Source organism: Poromitra crassiceps (assembly GCF_964638095.1).
Source record: "Poromitra crassiceps genome assembly, chromosome: 1".
In the NCBI taxonomy this organism is placed as follows: Eukaryota; Metazoa; Chordata; class Actinopteri; order Beryciformes; family Melamphaidae; genus Poromitra; species Poromitra crassiceps.
Window position 1 is genome coordinate 85,480,348 of NC_139623.1, and position 19,507 is coordinate 85,499,854.

Genomic DNA, 19,507 nt, shown 5'->3' on the forward strand with positions numbered 1-19,507 from the left:
AGCACATCATGTCATATATGTACATTTTGAATAGATTCATTATGCAGTTTTCAGTTTTATTCAAGCGGAGAAAAGCGATGAGTAAGTTCATAACCGAGCAGCTTGACATTGTTTTTTAAACTACCATGGGGCTGAAGTACCACAGGGCTGACCATCCCATCTGCTTGTGTCTGTCAGCATGAACCATTGCTGGAGCCGGCCTCTCTGTGTGCTGCCTTCATATTACACAGTGTAGCTACTGGGCTGTATTTCCTCACTGGATGGCGTAAATCCATCCCAAAGACATAGTGGAAGTAAACACAAAGGTGGAGAAAGCAGATTTTTGTGTTGGAATATATATTTTTTGCCTCACCCACCATACGGATGCTATAAATAATAGATAACGCCTCAATTTTGGAAGGAAGCACAAAAAGTATGGTAATTTGCTGACATATGAAGTGCACTAGGAAGGTGCCCCCAATAGATTAATACCTAAACAGGTACTGATAGTGCTTAAATTAATCATTGGTCGGCCTTGTTTGTGCCCTGGTGGATATAGGGCTCACATAGGAGGAGAATCTATAGCTGTGAGGGAGCACAGGGTCAATGATGTGCTCCACAAAGTGTATGGCACTCATTTGTCTGCCAGGCGGGTGGCACGTTTGCCAGGCAAATAAAATAGAGTAGCCTCCTGACCATGGTAGTACTTCTGGTAAAATTAGCTCAGCAACAAGGACAATGCCACCTTCGTAAGCCTTGATAGTGAACTGTGTTTCTGGTGCACTTTAAAAAACTTTTGGGGGAACTTCCAACGCTGCTCTAAATCCATACGCTTGTGTTAGGTGAGATGAACTTCCCACTCTGCTCTAAACAACCAAGGGCGTCAATTCAGTATGGCAGGCACCATACCTTGGCTTCTAGTTAGGGAGAGAGAGGAGACAAAACGGAGAGATATGCACAGGGAAAAAAACTCGCATCTACTCGTTAATGAGCCCCATCCACACGTGCGCTCCCCTCTCTCTCCCTCCCCTCTCTCGCAGATGCCGAAGTGCGCAATAAGCTGTGACACTTGTGATTAATTCTGCCTGAACAGATCTCCTTACTTACTCAATAATTCTACCAATTATGTTGTTTGTTAAGCATACAGTAGCTACCTTGCAAAGTCTTTCTTAACTGGCGGTTATAGTTTGTAGACAGAGTTACCTTATCCAGGGGCAGCTGGTGCATTTTTGTCCAGGGGGCTGTATAGCCTACTACCAAAAATTGGGCGGGATCTGGTTGAAATCAATATCATGGTAATAATCATAAGGATTTCCTTAATATCATTACTGTTGTTCATGCTAGGTTATTTATGGAAATAAACAGTCCAACAACAATTAATAAATTATTCTCTGGCAGGTAAAATTACCATAGTGTAACACTGTTTACAGAGGTTAGACTTCCCCACACCATAGGCTATATCCTATTATTGTTTTTGCTGCTGTAGTTTTAGTTGGTTATGTTAATGTAACTGCTTTTTCAGGCTAAACATTCATATTTTTAGAGGTTATAGGGTTCCTTGTACAATTTACAGCATTCATTTTTATGCAAACCCTGTGAGTCCTAGTGCTTATCACAAAAAAATTAAATAAAAAGGGTAACACTACATGTAGGCTATATCATTCACTGGAATTTAAAAATATGTTTACTATACATGTCATATAACTGAATTGCATATAGAAATAACTCGCCAACATTGACTATTGCACAACCGATAAAAAAAAAGAAAATCCACGAAGGGTGGGGAAAGCCCCCCTTCACCCCCCCATCGCCTACCTTGCCATACCTTGGCTTTTGCTGAAATGGCACCACTGCTTCCAACACTGCTCTAAATCCATACGCTCATGTTAGTCAAAATGAACTTCCAACACTGCTCTAAATCCATACGCTCATGTTAGTCGAGATGAACTTCCAACACTGCTCTAAATCCATACGCTCATGTTAGTCAAAATGAACTTCCAACACTGCTCTAAATCCATACGCTCATGTTAGTCAAAATGAACTTCCAACACTGCTCTAAATCCATACGCTCATGTTAGTCGAGATGAACTTCCAACACTGCTCTAAATCCATACGCTCATGTTAGTCGAGATGAACTTCCAACACTGCTCTAAATCCATACGCTCATGTTAGTCAAAATGAACTTCCAACACTGCTCTAAATCCATACGCTCGTGTTAGTCGAGATGAACTTCCAACACTGCTCTAAATTCATACGCTTGTGTTAGTCGAAATGAACTTCCAACACTGCTCTAAATTCATACGCTCGTGTTAGTCGAGATGAACTTCCAACGCTGCTCTAAATCCATACGCTTGTGTTAGTCGAAATGAACTTCCAACACTGCTCTAAATCCATACGTTTGTGTTAGTCGAGATGAACTTCCAACGCTGCTCTAAATCCATACGCTCATGTTAGTCGAGATGAACTTCCAACACTGCTCTAAATTCATACGCTCGTGTTAGTCGAGATGAACTTCCAACACTGCTCTAAATCCATACGTTTGTGTTAGTCGAGATGAACTTCCAACACTGCTCTAAATCCATATGTTCGTGTTAGTCGAGATGAACTTCCAACACTGCTCTAAATCCATATGTTCATGTTAGTCGAGATGAACTTCCAACACTGCTCTAAATTCATACGCTCGTGTTAGTCGAGATGAACTTCCAACACTGCTCTAAATCCATACGTTTGTGTTAGTCGAGATGAACTTCCAACACTGCTCTAAATCCATATGTTCGTGTTAGTCGAGATTAACTTCCAACGCTGCTCTAAATTCATACGCTCGTGTTAGTCGAGATGAACTTCCAACACTGCTCTAAATACATACGTTCGTGTTAGTCGAGATGAACTTCCAACACTGCTCTAAATCCATATGTTCGTGTTAGTCGAGATGAACTTCCAACACTGCTCTAAATTCATATGCTCGTGTTAGTCGAGATGAACTTCCAACACTGCTCTAAATCCATATGTTCGTGTTAGTCGAGATGAACTTCCAACACTGCTCTAAATTCATACGCTCGTGTTAGTCGAGATTAACTTCCAACGCTGCTCTAAATTCATACGCTCGTGTTAGTCGAGATGAACTTCCAACACTGCTCTAAATCCATACGCTCGTGTTAGTCGAAATTAACTTCCAACACTGCTCTAAATCCATACGTTCGTGTTAGTCGAAATGAACTTCCAACACTGCTCTAAATCCATACGCTCATGTTAGTCGAAATGAACTTCCAACACTGCTCTAAATCCATACGCTCGTGTTAGTCGAAATGAACTTCCAACACTGCTCTAAATCCATACGTTTGTGTTAGTCGAAATGAACTTCCAACACTGCTCTAAATCCATACGTTTGTGTTAGTCGAAATGAACTTCCAACACTGCTCTAAATCCATACGCTCGTGTTAGTCGAAATGAACTTCCAACACTGCTCTAAATCCATACGTTTGTGTTAGTTGAAATGAACTTCCAACACTGCTCTAAATCCATACGCTCATGTTAGTCGAAATGAACTTCCAACACTGCTCTAAATCCATACGTTTGTGTTAGTCGAAATGAACTTCCAACACTGCTCTAAATCCATACGCTCGTGTTAGTCGAGATGAACTTCCAACACTGCTCTAAATCCATACGGTCGTGTTAGTCGAGATGAACTTCCAACACTGCTTTAAATCCATACGCTCATGTTAGTTGAAATGAACTTCCAACACTGCTCTAAATCCATACACTCGTGTTAGTCGAGATGAACTTCGAACACTGCTCTAAATTCATACGTTCGTGTTAGTTGAAATGAACTTCCAACACTGCTCTAAATCCATACAGTACGTTCGTGTTAGTCGAAATGAACTTCCAACACTGCTCTAAATCCATACGTTCGTGTTAGTCGAAATGAACTTCCAACACTGCTCTAAATCCATACGCTCGTGTTAGTCGAGATGAACTTCCAACACTGCTCTAAATTCATACGTTCGTGTTAGTTGAAATGAACTTCCAACACTGCTCTAAATCCATACGCTCGTGTTAGTCGAGATGAACTTCCAACACTGCTCTAAATCCATACGCTCGTGTTAGTCGAAATGAACTTCCAACACTGCTCTAAATCCATACGCTCATGTTAGTCGAAATGAACTTCCAACACTGCTCTAAATCCATACGCTCGTGTTAGTCGAAATGAACTTCCAACACTGCTCTAAATTCATACGCTCGTGTTAGTCGAAATGAACTTCCAACGCTGCTCTAAATCCATACGCTCGTGTTAGTCGAAATGAACTTCCAACACTGCTCTAAATCCATACGCTCATGTTAGTTGAAATGAACTTCCAACACTGCTCTAAATCCATACGCTCATGTTAGTTGAAATGAACTTCCAACACTGCTCTAAATCCATACGCTCATGTTAGTTGAAATGAACTTCCAACACTGCTTTAAATCCATACGTTCGTGTTAGTCGAAATGAACTTCCAACACTGCTCTAAATCCATACGCTCGTGTTAGTCGAAATGAACTTCCAACACTGCTCTAAATCCATACGCTCATGTTAGTTGAAATGAACTTCCAACACTGCTCTAAATCCATACGCTCATGTTAGTTGAAATGAACTTCCAACACTGCTCTAAATCCATACGTTCGTGTTAGTCGAAATGAACTTCCAACACTGCTCTAAATCCATACGTTCGTGTTAGTCGAAATGAACTTCCAACACTGCTCTAAATCCATACGCTCATGTTAGTTGAAATGAACTTCCAACACTGCTCTAAATCCATACGTTCGTGTTAGTCGAAATGAACTTCCAACACTGCTCTAAATCCATACGCTCGTGTTAGTTGAAATGAACTTCCAACACTGCTCTAAATCCATACGCTCGTGTTAGTTGAAATGAACTTCCAACACTGCTCTAAATCCATACGCTCATGTTAGTCGAGATGAACTTCCAACACTGCTCTAAATCCACACGCTCGTGTTAGTCGAGATGAACTTCCAACACTGCTCTAAATTCATACGCTCGTGTTAGTTGAAATGAACTTCCAACACTGCTCTAAATCCATACGCTCGTGTTAGTCGAGATGAACTTCCAACGCTGCTCTAAATCCACACGCTCGTGTTAGTCGAGATTAACTTCCAACACTGCTCTAAATCCATACGTTCGTGTTAGTCGAGATGAACTTCCAACACTGCTCTAAATCCATACGCTCGTGTTAGTCGAGATGAACTTCCAACGCTGCTCTAAATCCATACGTTCGTGTTAGTCGAGATGAACTTCCAACACTGCTCTAAATCCATACGTTCGTGTTAGTCGAGATGAACTTCCAACACTGCTCTAAATCCATACGTTCGTGTTAGTCGAGATGAACTTCCAACACTGCTCTAAATCCATACGCTCGTGTTAGTCGAGATGAACTTCCAACACTGCTCTAAATCCATACGCTCGTGTTAGTCGAGATGAACTTCCAACGCTGCTCTAAATCCATACGCTCGTGTTAGTCGAGATGAACTTCCAACGCTGCTCTAAATCCATATGCTCATGTTAGTCGAAATGAACTTCCAACGCTGCTCTAAATCCATACGCTCGTGTTAGTCGAAATGAACTTCCAACACTGCTTTAAATCCATACGCTCATGTTAGTCGAGATGAACTTCCAACACTGCTCTAAATCCATACGCTCGTGTTAGTCGAGATGAACTTCCAACGCTGCTCTAAATCCATATGCTCATGTTAGTCGAAATGAACTTCCAACACTGCTCTAAATCCACACGCTCGTGTTAGTCGAAATGAACTTCCAACACTGCTCTAAATCCATACGCTCATGTTAGTCGAAATGAACTTCCAACACTGCTCTAAATCCATACACTCATGTTAGTCGAAATGAACTTCCAACACTGCACTAAATCCATACGCTCATGTTAGTCGAAATGAACTTCCAACACTGCACTAAATCCATACGCTCGTGTTAGTCGAGATGAACTTCCAACACTGCTCTAAATTCATACGCTCGTGTTAGTCGAAATGAACTTCCAACACTGCTCTAAATCCATACGCTCGTGTTAGTCGAAATGAACTTCCAACACTGCTCTAAATCCATACGCTCGTGTTAGTCGAGATGAACTTCCAACGCTGCTCTAAATCCACACGCTCGTGTTAGTCGAGATGAACTTCCAACACTGCTCTAAATCCATACGCTCGTGTTAGTCGAAATGAACTTCCAACGCTGCTCTAAATCCATACGCTCGTGTTAGTCGAAATGAACTTCCAACACTGCTCTAAATCCATACGCTCGTGTTAGTCGAGATGAACTTCCAACACTGCTCTAAATCCATACGCTCGTGTTAGTCGAGATGAACTTCCAACGCTGCTCTAAATCCATACGCTCGTGTTAGTCGAGATGAACTTCCAACACTGCTCTAAATCCATATGCTCATGTTAGTCGAAATGAACTTCCAACGCTGCTCTAAATCCATACGCTCGTGTTAGTTGAAATGAACTTCCAACACTGCTCTAAATCCATATGCTCATGTTAGTCGAAATGAACTTCCAACGCTGCTCTAAATTCATACGCTCGTGTTAGTCGAGATGAACTTCCAACACTGCTCTAAATTCATACGCTCGTGTTAGTCGAGATGAACTTCCAACACTGCTCTAAATCCATACGCTCGTGTTAGTCGAGATGAACTTCCAACACTGCTCTAAATCCATACGCTCGTGTTAGTTGAAATGAACTTCCAACACTGCTCTAAATCCATACGCTCGTGTTAGTTGAAATGAACTTCCAACACTGCTCTAAATTCATACGCTCGTGTTAGTTGAAATGAACTTCCAACACTGCTCTAAATCCATACACTCATGTTAGTCGAGATGAACTTCCAACACTGCTCTAAATCCATACGCTCGTGTTAGTCGAGATGAACTTCCAACACTGCTCTAAATCCATACGTTTGTGTTAGTCGAGATGAACTTCCAACACTGCTCTAAATCCATACGCTCGTGTTAGTCGAGATGAACTTCCAACACTGCTCTAAATCCATACGCTCGTGTTAGTCGAGATGAACTTCCAACGCTGCTCTAAATCCACACGCTTGTGTTAGTCGAGATGAACTTCCAACACTGCTCTAAATCCATACGCTCGTGTTAGTCGAGATGAACTTCCAACACTGCTCTAAATCCATACGCTCGTGTTAGTCGAGATGAACTTCAAACACTGCTCTAAATCCATACGCTCGTGTTAGTTGAAATGAACTTCCAACACTGCTCTAAATCCATACGCTCGTGTTAGTCGAAATGAACTTCCAACACTGCTCTAAATTCATACGCTCGTGTTAGTTGAAATGAACTTCCAACACTGCTCTAAATCCATACGCTCGTGTTAGTCGAAATGAACTTCCAACACTGCTCTAAATCCATACGCTCGTGTTAGTCGAAATGAACTTCCAACACTGCTCTAAATCCATACGCTCGTGTTAGTTGAAATGAACTTCCAACACTGCTCTAAATCCATACGCTCGTGTTAGTCGAAATGAACTTCCAACGCTGCTCTAAATCCATACGCTTGTGTTAGTTGAAATGAACTTCCAAAACTGCTCTAAATCCATACGCTCGTGTTAGTTGAAATGAACTTCCAACACTGCTCTAAATCCATACGCTCGTGTTAGTTGAAATGAACTTCCAACACTGCTCTAAATCCATACGCTCGTGTTAGTTGAAATGAACTTCCAAAACTGCTCTAAATCCATACGCTCGTGTTAGTCGAAATGAACTTCCAACGCTGCTCTAAATCCATACGCTCGTGTTAGTCGAGATGAACTTCCAACACTGCTCTAAATCCACACGCTCGTGTTAGTCGAAATGAACTTCCAACACTGCTCTAAATTCATACGCTCATGTTAGTCGAAATGAACTTCCAACACTGCTCTAAATCCATACGCTTGTGTTAGTTGAAATGAACTTCCAAAACTGCTCTAAATCCATACGCTCGTGTTAGTTGAAATGAACTTCCAACACTGCTCTAAATCCATACGCTCGTGTTAGTTGAAATGAACTTCCAACACTGCTCTAAATCCATACGCTCGTGTTAGTTGAAATGAACTTCCAACACTGCTCTAAATTCATACGCTCATGTTAGTCGAAATGAACTTCCAACACTGCTCTAAATCCATACGCTCGTGTTAGTTGAAATGAACTTCCAACACTGCTCTAAATTCATACGCTCGTGTTAGTTGAAATGAACTTCCAACACTGCTCTAAATCCATACGCTCATGTTAGTTGAAATGAACTTCCAACACTGCTCTAAATCCACACGCTCGTGTTAGTTGAAATGAACTTCCAACACTGCTCTAAATTCATACGCTCATGTTAGTTGAAATGAACTTCCAACACTGCTCTAAATCCATACGCTCGTGTTAGTTGAAATGAACTTCCAACACTGCTCTAAATCCACACGCTCGTGTTAGTTGAAATGAACTTCCAACACTGCTCTAAATCCACACGCTCGTGTTAGTTGAAATGAACTTCCAACACTGCTCTAAATTCATACGCTCGTGTTAGTTGAAATGAACTTCCAACACTGCTCTAAATTCATACGCTCATGTTAGTCGAAATGAACTTCCAACACTGCTCTAAATCCACACGCTCGTGTTAGTCGAAATTAACTTCCAACACTGCTCTAAATCCACACGCTCGTGTTAGTCGAGATGAACTTCCAACACTGCTCTAAATCCACACGCTCGTGTTAGTCGAAATGAACTTCCAACACTGCTCTAAATCCATACGCTCGTGTTAGTCGAAATGAACTTCCAACACTGCTCTAAATCCACACGCTCGTGTTAGTCGAGATGAACTTCCAACACTGCTCTAAATCCACACGCTCGTGTTAGTCGAAATGAACTTCCAACACTGCTCTAAATCCATACGCTCGTGTTAGTCGAGATGAACTTCCAACACTGCTCTAAATCCACACGCTCGTGTTAGTCGAAATGAACTTCCAACACTGCTCTAAATCCACACGCTCGTGTTAGTCGAGATGAACTTCCAACACTGCTCTAAATCCATACGCTCGTGTTAGTCGAAATGAACTTCCAACACTGCTCTAAATCCACACGCTCGTGTTAGTCGAGATGAACTTCCAACACTGCTCTAAATCCACACGCTCGTGTTAGTTGAAATGAACTTCCAACACTGCTCTAAATTCATACGCTCGTGTTAGTTGAAATGAACTTCCAACACTGCTCTAAATCCATACGCTCGTGTTAGTTGAAATGAACTTCCAACACTGCTCTAAATCCACACGCTCGTGTTAGTTGAAATGAACTTCCAACACTGCTCTAAATCCACACGCTCATGTTAGTTGAAATGAACTTCCAACACTGCTCTAAATCCACACGCTCGTGTTAGTTGAAATGAACTTCCAACACTGCTCTAAATTCATACGCTCATGTTAGTTGAAATGAACTTCCAACACTGCTCTAAATTCATACGCTCATGTTAGTCGAGATGAACTTCCAACACTGCTCTAAATCCACACGCTCATGTTAGTTGAAATGAACTTCCAACACTGCTCTAAATCCACACGCTCGTGTTAGTTGAAATGAACTTCCAACACTGCTCTAAATTCATACGCTCATGTTAGTTGAAATGAACTTCCAACACTGCTCTAAATCCATACGCTCGTGTTAGTTGAAATGAACTTCCAACACTGCTCTAAATCCACACGCTCATGTTAGTTGAAATGAACTTCCAACACTGCTCTAAATCCACACGCTCGTGTTAGTCGAGATGAACTTCCAACACTGCTCTAAATCCATACGCTCGTGTTAGTCGAGATGAACTTCCAACACTGCTCTAAATCCATACACTCATGTTAGTCGAAATGAACTTCCAACACTGCTCTAAATCCACACGCTCGTGTTAGTTGAAATGAACTTCCAACACTGCTCTAAATTCATACGCTCGTGTTAGTTGAAATGAACTTCCAACACTGCTCTAAATCCATACGCTCGTGTTAGTCGAAATGAACTTCCAACACTGCTCTAAATCCACACGCTCGTGTTAGTTGAAATGAACTTCCAACACTGCTCTAAATCCATACGCTCGTGTTAGTTGAAATGAACTTCCAACACTGCTCTAAATCCACACGCTCGTGTTAGTCGAGATGAACTTCCAACACTGCTCTAAATCCACACGCTCGTGTTAGTTGAAATGAACTTCCAACACTGCTCTAAATTCATACGCTCGTGTTAGTTGAAATGAACTTCCAACACTGCTCTAAATCCATACGCTCGTGTTAGTTGAAATGAACTTCCAACACTGCTCTAAATCCATACGCTCATGTTAGTCGAGATGAACTTCCAACACTGCTCTAAATTCATACGTTTGTGTTAGTTGAAATGAACTTCCAACACTGCTCTAAATCCATACGCTCGTGTTAGTCGAGATGAACTTCCAACACTGCTCTAAATCCATACGCTCGTGTTAGTCGAGATGAACTTCCAACACTGCTCTAAATCCATACGCTTGTGTTAGTTGAAATGAACTTCCAACACTGCTCTAAATCCATACGTTCGTGTTAGTTGAAATGAACTTCCAACACTGCTCTAAATCCATACGCTCGTGTTAGTTGAAATGAACTTCCAACACTGCTCTAAATCCATACGCTCGTGTTAGTCGAGATGAACTTCCAACACTGCTCTAAATCCATACGCTTGTGTTAGTTGAAATGAACTTCCAACACTGCTCTAAATCCATACGTTCGTGTTAGTTGAAATGAACTTCCAACACTGCTCTAAATCCATACGCTCGTGTTAGTTGAAATGAACTTCCAACACTGCTCTAAATCCATACGCTCGTGTTAGTCGAGATGAACTTCCAACACTGCTCTAAATCCATACGCTCGTGTTAGTTGAAATGAACTTCCAACACTGCTCTAAATCCATACGCTCGTGTTAGTTGAAATGAACTTCCAACACTGCTCTAAATCCATACGCTCGTGTTAGTTGAAATGAACTTCCAACACTGCTCTAAATCCATACGTTCGTGTTAGTTGAAATGAACTTCCAACACTGCTCTAAATCCATACGTTCGTGTTAGTTGAAATGAACTTCCAACACTGCTCTAAATCCATACGCTCGTGTTAGTTGAAATGAACTTCCAACACTGCTCTAAATCCATACGCTCGTGTTAGTTGAAATGAACTTCCAACACTGCTCTAAATCCATACGCTTGTGTTAGTTGAAATGAACTTCCAACACTGCTCTAAATCCATACACTCATGTTAGTCGAGATGAACTTCCAACACTGCTCTAAATCCATACGCTTGTGTTAGTTGAAATGAACTTCCAACACTGCTCTAAATCCATATGCTCATGTTAGTCGAAATGAACTTCCAACACTGCTCTAAATCCATATGCTCATGTTAGTCGAAATGAACTTCCAACACTGCTCTAAATCCATACGCTCGTGTTAGTCGAGATGAACTTCCAACACTGCTCTAAATCCATACGCTTGTGTTAGTCGAAATTATCTTCCAACGCTGCTCTAAATCCATACGCTCATGTTAGTTGAAATTAACGTCCAACGCTGCTCTAAATCCATACGCTTGTGTTAGTCGAAATGAACTTCCAACACTGCTCTAAATCCATACACTCATGTTAGGCGAAATGAACTTCCAACGCTGCACTAAATCCATACACTCATGTTAGGCGAAATGAACTTCCAACACTGCTCTAAATCTATACGCTTGTGTTAGGCGAAATGAACTTCCAACACTGCTCTAAATCTATACGCTTGTGTTAGGCGAAATGAACTTCCAACACTGCTCTAAATCTATACGCTTGTGTTAGGCGAAATGAACTTCCAACGCTGCTCTAAATCTATACGCTTGTGTTAGTCGAGATGAACTTCCAACACTGCTCTAAATCCATACGCTTGTGTTAGTCGAAATGAACTTCCAACACTGCTCTAAATCCATACACTCATGTTAGGCGAAATGAACGTCCAACACTGCTCTAAATCCATACACTCATGTTAGGCGAAATGAACTTCCAACACTGCTCTAAATCCATACACTCATGTTAGGCGAAATGAACGTCCAACACTGCTCTAAATCCATACAGTACGCTCGTGTTAGGCGAAATGAGCCACGGCACTCTGGAGCACGTCACTCCTTCAGCCCAAAGTTGCAAAGCAGACAGTCTCCCTCTGTATTGTCACAAAAAAACACTGCAACGCATGCAGGACCCGGCACACACACACACACACACACACACACACACACACATGCAATTCAGTGACGTGAAATGTGTTCTCTGCATTTCTCCCATCCTGGCTCGTCCTTCCTCAGGCGAGGAGTGGTGGGCAGCTTTCCTCACAGCGCCGTGGGACCAACTTCTTCTCAGTCGTCGCTGGTCCAGCGACGATCTTCTGCATGTTTTTAGCGGGGGGTTCATATATGGAGAAAACCTCAGGGGAGCACGGGGATAACCTGCAAACTCGGCACAGAATGTCCCTTTTCACAAGGTTGTCCACCTGGGCAGTAGGCACTGAAGACATCTGCGGGGACACGCCCCCAGCGCCCCATGCGGGAATCGGATCCAGGACCTTCTTGCTGTGAGGCGACAGCGCTACCATTCCGCCACCATGCCCCTTCACACGTTTTGACGCCTCATCTGTAGGGGGCAAACGTGGAGAGATTTGTGTCTTCCTCTACATGAGACTAAACTCTGATTGTGCTGCTTCTACCACCTAAGTTTCCCCCCCGGATTTCCCACCTGTTTTTTCCCCCAAAGTACTTGGTCAATTCCCCCTGCTGTCCCGGTCATTGCTTCTAGCACATGCTTCCTCCGATACATGTGCAGTCACCAGCCACCTCTTTTCACCTGGAGTGAAAAGGAGTTTCACCGGCAGGGCTTAGCGCGAGGCAGGATCACACTATTGGACCCCCCCCCCCCACACACACACAGGAGGTGTTAGCGACCAGGACACATACTGTAGGTAGTTGGTAGTCAGGGAATCTAGCGCTGCACTACACGGGTGCCTGATTGTGCTGCTTTGTGACTCAGTGTGTATCACATGCTGGAGAAGGAAACAATTTGCTCCATAGGGTCATTAGATGGTAGAAGGTAATCATATTTCTATTGGACAAAAAAAAACACATTTTACAGTTTTGAGGCTAATGAAAAACGGAGACCTTTTTTTTTTATTGCATTGCCAGACAGAATGAAGAAAGTACATATCTGCCATATAGGACGCCGCCTTATCTTCCTTATTATGTTCTGTGACATTACTTTTAATATCCCTGTAGTTAACTTGAGACTGTATATTCAGATTACGGAAAGGTCACCATTTTCAAAGCGCAGAGGCCTCCGAGGTTCTTAAGCGAGCGATGCTATCAAAATCCTTGGCGGATGCTCTGATTGATCGTTATCCACAGATATTCAGTGTAAGCGGGGATTGGTGATGAGGCTGCCAGAGATTAGTCTACTCCGACACGTTTGAGAAGGCGGAAATTTGATGAAGTACACATAATCTCTACATCACAGGGAAGCATTTCACCAGTGTAGGGGTCAGTTGCATAAATGTAAAGCCCTCGTCTGGTCTTAAAACCTCTAGCTGCACCAGGTCTGATATTGGATTTGTATTTAATCTATTTGCTCACATTATACTTTCAGAGCAAGCATTAAAACTGCCCTAGGCAATATCTTTATGTAAAAACCCTCCCGTCTTACCAGCCTATCCCAAAGTGGGGTCGCAACGGAAAACAATGTCTCATCCCCACTAATTGAGATGCCATAGATTCATCCTATTTGAGTCCAAATGAAACTCTGGCGTTTGGTATAGTCACTTCTCCACCCACGGGAAGAGACAAATTAAAACTTAAGAGATAACTGTCTCCTAAACAGCCAGTGAGCAGCGGTTCATCAAGAGCAAGACAGACTCACCAGTGTTAGATCGTGTGTCTCTCTCATCCCGTTGGTTGCCTTTGAAGCATCGCAGAGCTGTGTGCAGTTTACTGATGCCACATGACATGATTTCTAGGTTTTTGATGTCTGCGAAAGTCTACATAGTTACCTCTAGCTGCCATTTGGGGCCGCCAACGTACACACTTCACTTTCAACTTTGAAGGGCCAATCTGGGATTAGAGTCCGGCACACCCTGCTGTGTCAGCATTCCTTGCCTAGCGATTTACATTTGGACTTATTGAACTGAAGATGCTCTTTCACTCTACTTACCTCTCACTCTATTTTGAAGCTATGGATTTTTTGGTTTGGTTGTGTGTTTACTGTATATATCAACTGTAAACATCTGAGCAGAATCCACCCGGATTTTGAATTATGGTTGGAGGTTATTTTCTATATGTGCACCAACAAATGACTAAATAAATAAATAAATAAAACTAAAAATCTAAATTGGTATCCACTTGGTATCAGTTGATCTTTTAATTAAAAACAATTCGGCATGTGTGAAAAACAATTTCCAATCAGAGCATCCCTTCAGATCTTTGTAGATAACGAAGATGGGACAAGTACAGCCTGCTAGTAAATAGTTGGCTTGGTTTGTCCTTCATCTGTAGTCACATTCTCAAGGTTCCTTGCACATTATCCGCTGCTCAGAAAATTAAATTAATACGTATATAAGTGGTAGTTAAACGACATGGATAAGGGAGATAGATAAGCGTTCTATAAATAAAACCGATAAGAGGCCATGGGTAAGCAGCAGATTTATAGTATATATATTGTAAAACAATAAGTGTAGGTCTTATCTGAGCATGCAGGGTTTTAAAGTAATCAAGAATGATTCAGTGCAAGTAAGATCTAAGGGCGGCCCTAACTCCATCTACACGACATGATGCAGATTGAATGGGGATACCTGTGTGTTGAGGAGGAAAGAGCGGTTTGTTAATGGGTTAAAATTTGTCAAAATTAATGTTGGATCCGTGTGCCGGAAAGTCAGTTGAGGAAGGCAGTTTGTCCCAGGTTTGTGTCTAGTTTTTCCCCATTCATAAAGGATTCATAGTTTTTTGGCATAATATATGTTTAGGAAGCATCCATGCCCAGAATTGAGATGGTGTGGGTGGGTGTTTGGGTTTCTCCTTATTTATTCATTTTGAATGTCCCCCCAGTTCAGCTCGTTCATTTCCAGCTAACTTATTGGTTTGTTTGAAACCCATTTCCACACTTGGAATGGGTGTGCTTGGGAGCAGATGCTTCAATTCCAGACCCACACATGCGCGCACGCACGCACACGCACACACACACACACACACACACACACACACACACGCACACACAAGCACACACACACACACTGGACTCAAATCATGCCTCCATCAGCTTGGCCTTGTCTGTCGCACCGATATCGATTTACAGGCCAGTTATGAGCTGGCTCTGAAGCCACCTCTGGAGTTTTATAGAAACATGATCAACATCATCAATCTCTTTGCACAGCCTTCAAAAGGTGGCAGATGGTTCATAGCCCTTTGATAATTTGGGATTCAATGGTCAAATATCCCACATTTTAACGGTAGCCTACTTACGGTACTTTGGCCTACTGTGGTGTGAGTTCCTGTTAATTTTAACATTATCCCAGCACATTGTCTGTTTATCTGATGTGAAAAACGCAAGATTTCAATCTAGTCTGATGATACTTTTGGTTATTGCCATGTTTCCTGTGGTTGAAAGGGCGATGCCTGCTAACTCATGTGTGCAGCAATTTGATATGGACCCATCAGCATGCTGTTTGCCAGGAGCGATTCTAGGATCAGACCTTTAGCGAGGCTGAGCCCCTAATGAGGATTTGACATGAATACTAAGGGCCCTATCGTCGTACGGCGCTATCGTTTGCGCTGCGTTTGCGCGCCCCTTATTGCTATCTTCCCAGCATCTTAAGCTATCGTCTGCCTCCACCGTCCAGTTTTGCGCTGGGATGACACAGGTGTAGGCGTGGCCCAGGCGTGTCGGTGGGCCTCTAGCCTATCATGTGTCTCGTGCAAGTGTCATTTAGCGCTGTGGGGAAGATACCGTCGGTATGTGCCGAGCGCAAAGAGAGGTTTGGGCGTTGCCCGTTCCAAAATAGGCATTCCAGCGCAATGTGTTAGAAAAAGGGGCCTTGGGTGCTCTCAATTTTAACGCCAGCAAATAGCTGGTCTTAGCGCAAACAACCCCACTACGCCAGGCGTACACCTGAGCGCAGACAGTATTCTCCGTGCAGTGCAGGAAATCCTTGCTTGGATACATTTACGCATGGCATGGATGTCACTCTCCTCGCGCCTGCACACACTCTTCTCTCCTCGGAATGCCATGTTGATTTTCAACTATAGCCTACATTGCAGAAAAAACGAGAATTCGTTTGTCATGGTTTTATTAGGCTACATAATTCCCGACCATACAGGTTTGTGGTGTGAGGTAACAGTAGATTGCTTTTGAGAAAGTTGTGACGGTGTTGTGCCAAGCTGCCTCTCCCCACCCTGGCCGGCCCAAAACACCCAGGGCACCGACCCGTAGTGCCGGCCAGTACTGTAACCTCTTTCCCTGCAATTGCAAGCATGCAAGACCAGCTTCTCCACAGCGCGGATGGCGTGACCGCAGTCAATGGCTTAACCAGAGTGGACAATTCTGACACAGGCTATTGAAATAGGCTAGAAGTAAAATCTCACACATTCCTACCCTATTAAAGAAACAAATATTTTTAGATGTGTAGGCCTATGTTATAGCATATATGAACGAAACGTCTAATTACAGTAAGCGCACGCTTTGGGACATCACTGCGTAATTGCGCAGCGGCCCTCTCTCTCTTCCCTCTCTCGTTCTCTCCCCCCCCCCTCTCTCTCGCTCTGTCTCTCTCTTTTCTCTCTCTGTTTCTCTGCTTGCTCTCAGCAAGAAAGAAGCTGGTGACGTGATGGCGGTGATGCTGTGGCTTTTAAAGGGAGTGATCTCACCTTGTGAATCCTTTATGGGCATAAACATGCCTATGGAGGTTTGTGCTGAGATGACGTGAAGCGCAGCGGGCCGACACGCCCACAATTAGGGGTTTGCGCAGTGCTATTCCAGCGCAAAACGGGCGCTAACGCAAAATTACCGCCGTTGGGAAGCCCTAAGTGCATTGAAAAGGTGTTCCACCCCCCAGATAAATCACCCATTTCACTGGATACTAGCAATTAATACATTAATACTTTTTCTATGATATTACAATTTAGAACAATAATACTTAATACAAAATATTTGAGAGAAAATGGAAAAATGCAGCCTAATATGCCGGTTGCACAAGTATTCAACCACTTTCACTTTGGCAAACCTCAATTAAATTAGGTACACATAACAATGTTACCTTCAGAAGCAGCATAATGAGTTGGGTGGTATAGTGTAGTGTACAGTATAATAATAGTTCAGAATGAACAATCAGATTTCAATACTAGAAAAGTGCACTCTGTGCCAGGCCCGCGTTTTCCCCCACGCTGACCCATAGATACATGTGTATATTAGGGGTGTCAAAAATAATCGATTATAAGATGCATCGCGATGCGGACCTGCACGATTCTGCATCGATTCACAAATGTCAAAAATCGATTATTATTATTATTATTATTTATTTATTTTAATAATGGAAGTACATGCAGTTGTTTATTTTAATTATGGATCATAATACAATGCAATTCTAAATTCACCTTTATTTTAAAAGTAGCCACACTGAGAAAAAAGAAAGTGAGGGAAAAAAATCACGTATTCAGGAAAAAAAGTGATGCATTGATTTAAGATGCATCGAGATGCATCGATAATCGTTATCGAATCGAATCGTAGCCCTCTGAATCGTAATCAAATCGAATCATGAGGCCAGTGAAGATTCACAGCCCTAGTGTATATACATGTATGCTCTGCTGTTTATATGTAGGCTGTATTATGTGTTGCTGGTTGGGTGACACCAGCAATGTTTTGTTAATTATTGAATGTTGATGTCTGATAATCGCATGTGGGATGGTCAATTGTCCTGAGACGAAAATAAAATATTCATTCATTCATTCATTCATAGTTATTGTTAATATTGTGCATAATTGATTACCGTAAATTCCGCACTATAAGCCGCACCGGAGTATAAGCCGCAGCAGCAAAATTGCCTGTTTGTTACATATATAAGCCGCACCGGACTATAAGCCGCGGGTGTTTTAATGTTTTTTTTTTTTTTTTTTTTTTTTTTTTTTATTGTGTTTTAATGTTTAATTACCATATGTAAGGGTTCATGCACAGAGGGGATTGTCAGGAAAGAGATGGCTGTTTGAGGAAGCTCCCATTTATTAACATTTCAACAAAACAACATAACACAACACCACCTGTGTTTTTTTTTACAGTGCACACAGTGTCCGCGGTGTGGTGAAAAGAGGGCAAGAGAGGAAATTAAAACAGAAGTGGATTTATAGTTAGAAAGAGTGCTAAAAAAGAGAGTTTTTTTTTTTTTTTTTTTTTTTTTGTTGAAAAAAATCGTTATATAAGCCGCAGGGCCAAAAAAACGGGGAAAAAGCCGCGGCTTATAGTCCGAAATTTACGGTAATTAGAGGGTTTATTGATGATGAACTATGCCTTGTCATTCATGTTCATTCAGGGAGATTATGATGACAGTGTTTTGGGGGCCCCACTGTAAGATGTCACATAGGGCCCCAAAAGGGCCAGAAACGGCCCTGGGCAGGGGGAAAACTGAAGCCACTCGCCGTTGAATTGTGAAGTCGTTGGGAAAAAAGCGGAATGGATTTTGTTTATAAATTAAAACTAGAATGACCGCACCGCGAATATATGCCTCCGCCAACAAGTGAGCAGTCGACATGCATGTCTGTCCAGACTTTAACGTTTGAGCCAAATGTGAAGAAATTTGGTCAAGGTATTACTGAGATATGGCATTACTGAGCTTGAAAAGGGCATTCGTGAGGTCACAGTGACCTTGACCTTTGACCACCAAAATGTAATCAGTTCATCCTTGAGTCCAAGTGGACGTTTGAGGCAAATTAGATGAAATTCTGTCAAGGCATTCCTGAGATCTCACGTTAACAAGCATGAAATGAGCGGTCATGATGTCACAGTAAGCTTGAACTTTGACCACCAACATCTAATCAGTTCATCCTTGAGTCCAAGTGGACGTTTGAGGCAAATTGGAAGAAATTCCGTGAAGGTGTTCTTGAGATATGGTATTAACAAGCTTGATAATTGTGTTCGTGAGGTCACAGTGACCTTAACCTTTGTCCTTTGACCTCCAAAGTCTAATCAGTTCATGCTTGAGTCCAAGTCGACGTTTGAGCCAAATTGGAAAAAATTCTGTCAAGGCGTTCCTGAGATATTGCATTAAAGAGTTTGGAAATGGGGTTAGTGAGGTCACAATGCCCTTGAACTTTGACCTTTAACCACCAAAATCTAATCAGTTCATCCTTGAGTCAAAGTGGACATTTGAGGAAAATTGGATGGCGTTCCTGAGATATCGCGTTAACGAGCATGAAACGAGCGGTTGTGAGGTCACAGTGACCTTGAACTTTGA

At 42.3% G+C, this 19,507-nt stretch overlaps 1 protein-coding gene across 1 annotated transcript in view; it reads left to right on the plus strand.

Moving 5' to 3' along the window:
- Positions 1 to 19,507, plus strand: part of opcml (opioid binding protein/cell adhesion molecule-like) — a gene marked incomplete at both ends in the record, with an annotated part of 498,196 nt that overhangs the window by 39,818 nt on the left and 438,871 nt on the right. The window lies entirely within an intron of this gene.